Here is a 6,000-nt window from a genome sequence, read left to right as displayed (position 1 = left end):
TTCTGTGCAGGTCCTCACGAAACAGTGGAATGCAAATCGAAAATTCAGAACAAAATCCCAGTTATTCCACGGTGTGTCAATTGCCATGGCAGTCACCACGCCTGGAATGCCAATTGCCCACAGCGTCCTGGCACTCGCCCTGGGAAAACTTACCTTGTACCACCGCCCTTGTCTCTGACGAAGCCCGTCAACCAAACCTCACTCCTATCCACCACCGCCTCTTCCATCCACCAAGGATTTCCCATTGATCTCCTCTCCTCTGCCATCCCCCCTATCACCCCTACCACCCATCCTTTCTCCCCTCCCTCCCTCTCCCTACTGTTCTTGGAACAAGGTCGTTGCCGGCCCTGTCACACAGTCACCACCATCTCCAGCCCACCCAGACCCCCGCTGTCTCTCACCAGCACCACCACCTCTTACTCAACTGAACCCTCACCGTCCCTCTCCGTTGCTACCACCACCACATGCCCAGTCGGGCCCTCGGCAATCCTCGCCGCCACCTCCAGCTCCTGTACAGATACACCAAGTTGGTTCTATGGAAACAATCACTCTCCGTCTGGATCGCCACTCCAAGCAAAACAACCTTCTCTCTGCCCAACTCGACTTGTTTGTGAAAACAATTGCGACATTGCAGAGGCAACAACAACTCATTCTGGACACCCTGACCCAACAGGGGCGCACTTTGCAAGCCCTGGTGACCCGCCTCCTTCCATCTCCCGAGATGGAGGATCCATCCCTCGCTCTCCCACTCCTCCCTCTCCATTTTTCTCAACAGAATTTGGTTCCTCCTCTGGAGCCCTGTCTAGCCCCTCCGACTCATCTCACACCGGAGGCCGTTCCCTCCTCTTCTTACAATGGAACATCCAGGGACTTAGACCTCGCCGGACAGACCTCGCCCAGTTTGTGCTCTCTCATCAAGTAGATGTTGCTCTACTTCAGGAAACCATCACAGACGATGTTACTCCACTCCGCCTCTCTGGCTGTACTGTTTACACCCTGCCTCGGTTCCGTGGGCAGGCTCGTGGCCTCCTCACCCTTGTGCATAACACCATTCCATCTGTTCGTCTCCCTTCACCTGACTCACATGGACCCCCGTCTGAATTACTTTGTCTCCCTTACTCTTGGTGACCGGACCCTTCGTGTAGTCAATGTTCATTTCAAGAGTGATTCTCTGGACCCCTAGGTTCTTCACGACCTCCATGATGGGATTCCCACTATTGTTCTTGGCGACTTTAATGCCCGCCATCCCACTCTTACTCCGGATCATCCCACGCCATGTACCCTTAACGGATCACATCTCTCACAGTTTCTTAATGGGGATGATGATGTTCGCTTTCTTTGTCCTGACGATCCTACTCGCCTCCCCCATAGTTTCCTTGATGTTGGCTTACTATTGAACGGTCATACTTCCTTTCATCCTACCATCTGCACCGAGCCTGCTCTGTATAGTGACCATCTTGCCATTACTACCCATCTCAGGCTCTCCTTCTCTGCCCCGACATCAGCTCCTTATCGATCCCCTCGCCTTCGTCTCACACAAGATGCTGTTCCTTCCTTTACCCAAAACCTTTCTACCTGGGCGGATTCCTATGTTGTCCCCCAGTCCCTTGACTCTTACAGCGCTGATTTTGTTGATGCCGTGTATGACTCTGTCAATTGCACTACCCCTCCACGCCCTCCCCGTCACCCCAGAAGTGCCACCAACTACTGGTATCGTATCCCTGCCATGAGACATCTCCGGCAGGTAATCCGTGATCTCCACTCTGCCATACGGAGGTCTCGGTCTCCAGAGGACTGGGAAGACTTCAAAAATTGGTGCTCCTTTGCAACTCAGGATCGCCGTCGGATACGTGAGGCGGACTGGCTATCCTTCACGGGGTCTCTATCGTTCCAGTCGTCACCCTCTTATGTATGGAATAGGATTAATGCTATACGGGGTACTCGACGGAGGCCTCCTCCCCACCCTGACCCCGCCCCCCTTGCCTGCTCTTTAATGGAGGACTGGGCACGAGCTTCCTCCCCTGAGGCACTTCCAGATCCAATGCAGGAGGCAGTGCAGGCCCGCATCGATGCGTCTGAGCCTGTTGTTCGTGCTGCTCTTACCTCCCCTGCCCCCACTGATCATCCCATCACACAGTTCGAGCTTGACAGTGCTCGTCGCTCTAGAAAAGACACCTCTCCTGGGGATGATCAGATAACCTACTCCGTCCTCAACGCCTGTACTAATATTCCTAACGGCCCCTTGCTTGCTCTCTACAATATGTCTTATGAACATGGGGTTCTCTTGTCCAACTGGAAAAATGCCACTATTATCCCCATCCCTAAGCCGGGAGATCCTGGGAAATATCGACCCATTAGTCTTACCTCCTGTGTTTGTAAGATGATGGAGAGGATACTCCATCGTCGCCTTCTTCACACCATAGGCGGCTTCCACAACTCCCTCAATGGTTTCATTCAACATCGCAGCACAGCACACTCCATTGCTTCCTTTTATTGCAATCAGACTGCCCGCATCTCCGTCTTCCTTGATATCAAGGGAGCCTTTGATACGGCTCAGCCTGCCCTCATTTTAGCTGAACTTGCGCGGTTAGGGGTTAAAGGGAGACTTCTACAATGGATCGCCTCTTACCTCACTGGACGTCAGGCCAGGGTTCGCGTTGAAGGCTCTATGTCTCCTGTTCAAGAAATGAACCTCGGCACCCCTCAAGGTGGAGTCCTGTGTCCCACCTTGTTTAACACTCTCATGCACTCCATTGCATCTCTCCCGTGGCCGACAGAAGTTGTCCACTCAGGATATGCCGACGATGTCCTCCTCCAAGCCCCTGACTACCTCAGCATGCACGAAGCCCTTGATCTGGTCTCCAGAGAGTGTGATTCACTTGGTTTCCTTCTATCAACTGCGAAAACAATAGCCATGTGGCACGGTCGTGTTGTACCTCCACCCCTTCTCTTATCAGGAACGCCCTTGGGCTGGGTTAATGAGACAAAATACCTGGGTGTGTATGTAACTCGCACACGTTGTCAGATCCCTGAAGTCCACTATCTTCGAGACATATGCTTTCGGCGTCTCGCTCCCCTCTCTACCATGTGTAGGGGTTCCCTTGGTGCCACCATCCCTGTACTTCTCACCATGTACAAGTCCTTTGTCCGTTCCTGTGTCGACTACGCCGCCCCTGCCCTCGTCAACATTAGTCGGACTGCTGTCAACCGTCTCGAAGTTATCCAGAGGAAAGCTGATCGTATCATCCTTGGGGCTCCTCAGTGGACACTCTACTTCTCTATATACCGAACTTGGTCTTTCCCCCTTACAGGATCGTGTCCAGGAGTTTTACCTAAAAACTGCCAACTATGTCCAAACCAACTTGACTCCTGCTGTCCGAGACCAACCTCCATCTAGAGGACAGTGGCGAGGGTCACTCATCCGAGCCCTTCAGGAACATGACCTCCTGCCTGATATTGTTGTCACCCCTGCTGTTGGTTCGTCTCCTCCCTGGCTGGATTTTCAACCTGAAGTGATTGCCTTCGGTGGACCGCTCCCGAAATCCCAGGTGAACCCTGTTATTCTCTGCAAATACCACCTCTTCAGGATCGCCCACTGGTCCCCAGGTAGGGTCGTCCTCTACACTGATGGTTCTGTTGACCCCGCTACAGGTAGGGCCGGGGCTGGTGTCTACATCTCCCGTCCTGATGCTCCTGAGCCTATCAAACTGTCTCTCAGAGTTTCTGACGGGGCATCCTCCACTCAGGCTGAACTAATAGCCTGAACTAATAGCCCTCCTTGCTGCCCTTCTCGCTGAGGAAGAAGCAGATGGTTTCTGCCCCTTGCTTGTCTGCTCCGATTCCAGGTCTGCTCTCGACGGGATCGCATTTGGATCAGGGGAAAATAAGGACCTCATCCTCCAAATACGAGGGTTACCATCCACACTTCACGATGCAGGCCGTCCTGTGACATTCCTATGGATACCCAGTCATGTGGGTATCTTGGGGAATGAGGCAGCAGATGGCCTTGCCAAGACTGGCTGCAACAAGGCCACACCTGACTACGTTGTTCCTCGAACACTTTTACAGATTAGGACCCAAATTCGCCGCAAACAGAGAGAAGCTCGGGAAGCAGCCATCCCCCTGGACTCCCCGCCCACCTGGTACGATATCCTCCGTAAACTTCCTGACCTCTCGTACGTCTACGGGAAAGGGTCGCGGAAAGGGGACGTGATTGCTGCCTGTATCATCATTGGGTATGACTAGCTTGGGAGATTGGTATCCCCGCATCCCCTGAGCAACTCTCTTGTGCATTATGCAGAAGACCCGACAGCAGCACCCTTATCCACTACCTCCTAAGATGTCCCCACACACAACGCTTCCGTGACGCCTGCTGGACCACCACTCCACGACCCCCTGACGGAGACACGATGATCCTCCCCATACTGGCCAGATATTTTGTAAATAATATTGATTATGTGTAAAAGGAATATCCTTCCTTCCTTAGGCTTTAGTAAGCCCCTTTATAATATTTATACTGTATATACTTGTCACACTTGCCAGATGCTTCTGGTGTCATTGTACAGGGGTACCTAGTGACAGCACTAGGATCCCGCTTCCTCTATCAAGGAATAAACAATTGAAATTGAAATTGAAGTAGTATCGGATCACTGGGACGTTAAATGAATTTTTGGTCTCTAAAGTTTAGCATCGTAGTACCGAAACAACGTTATGCGGGACAACGTTAAGCACGGACTTACTGTATCTCCATTAGCCGGAACATTTGGTACAGAGCTCTTCCTGGAATGAGAGATTTCTGGGTAACCAGACGACTTTCTCAAAGCTGGAAAAAATCCCTCATTCCCAGAATTTTCCGGGTATCGGGAAAATTTAATTGGAATTTTTCAAAAAATGTGTCCCTCGGAAATTCGTTCGCAAAGCCGTAATTTTCCGGAAAATAATGGCTTTGAGAACGATTTTCTGAGAAAATTTCTATTCCGGCCATCGGAGAGTTCCAGGTTTGAGAGATTCCTGCAAACGAAGATATTACTGTATATTGGAAAATTTTGATAATTTTGGTAGTTGCGATATAAACAAAATCGCTATAAAAAGTCGCGATATATCCCGATCTTACTGTACCGAATCAATAAATAAATAAACCTGACAAATGCAGCAACACCTAATCAGCCCCACCCTGCTTACAAACTCAAGTGTCTTAGTTCTCAGTAGGCCTATAGCAAGTCTCATTAGACCACTGTACAGTATTCAGTAAGTGTTGTTAATTTCATAAGATTTACTTTTTTTATTACCGGTAATCTTCCCAGTTTCTTAAGAAAAAAGAAACAAATTCTGAGATATTGAAGTCAAATTTATCGAGATTTTACTGTACTAACTCTTCCTTACATTCCTTTAATACTGTGGCAAATATCTCATCGGGACCTGGTGACTTATTAGGCTTTAGTTTATCTATTTGTTTACTATTATAGTTACTGGTCACCTCTGTCTCGCTTACTCTATTTTCTTCACTATATCTGTATAGAGTCGGTGCCTCGGATATCAGGTTTAAATTTTCGGTGGTGAAAACCGATGAAAAATATCTTCAAATTATTGCTCATTTCTCCGTCGTTATCAGTAAGTTTACCGATATCTGACTGTGTTGGTCCAATCTTGTCAAGTGTTTTAGGTTGATACATTTGGGAGAATCCCTTGGGGTTTGACTCTGCCTCCCTTGCTACCTTCAGTTCATTGTTCCTCTTTGCTTTTCTCATCTCGGTCTAAACCCTACCGGCCAATACCTTATAATAATCTCGGCGGTAAACTTAACCACGATTTATTCTCCTACCTATAGCCTTCCTTTGTTCAATAGTACTTTTAAAATAATTATTTTTCCATTTAGGGTCATGTTTAAATGAATATGGTGTAGTGGAATTCTCCCCTACAAACGCTGTTTGTCGCTGCCTAGCCGACCCCACCAATCCCCAGTGTATGCCTCGTGGTCTAGGTCAACCAGCGCCGCCATAC

This window comes from Homarus americanus, unplaced genomic scaffold (assembly GCF_018991925.1).
Source record: "Homarus americanus isolate GMGI-L3 unplaced genomic scaffold, GMGI_Hamer_2.0 scaffold23120, whole genome shotgun sequence".
NCBI classification, from domain to species: Eukaryota; Metazoa; Arthropoda; class Malacostraca; order Decapoda; family Nephropidae; genus Homarus; species Homarus americanus.
Note: the sequence above shows the minus strand (reverse complement) of the source record.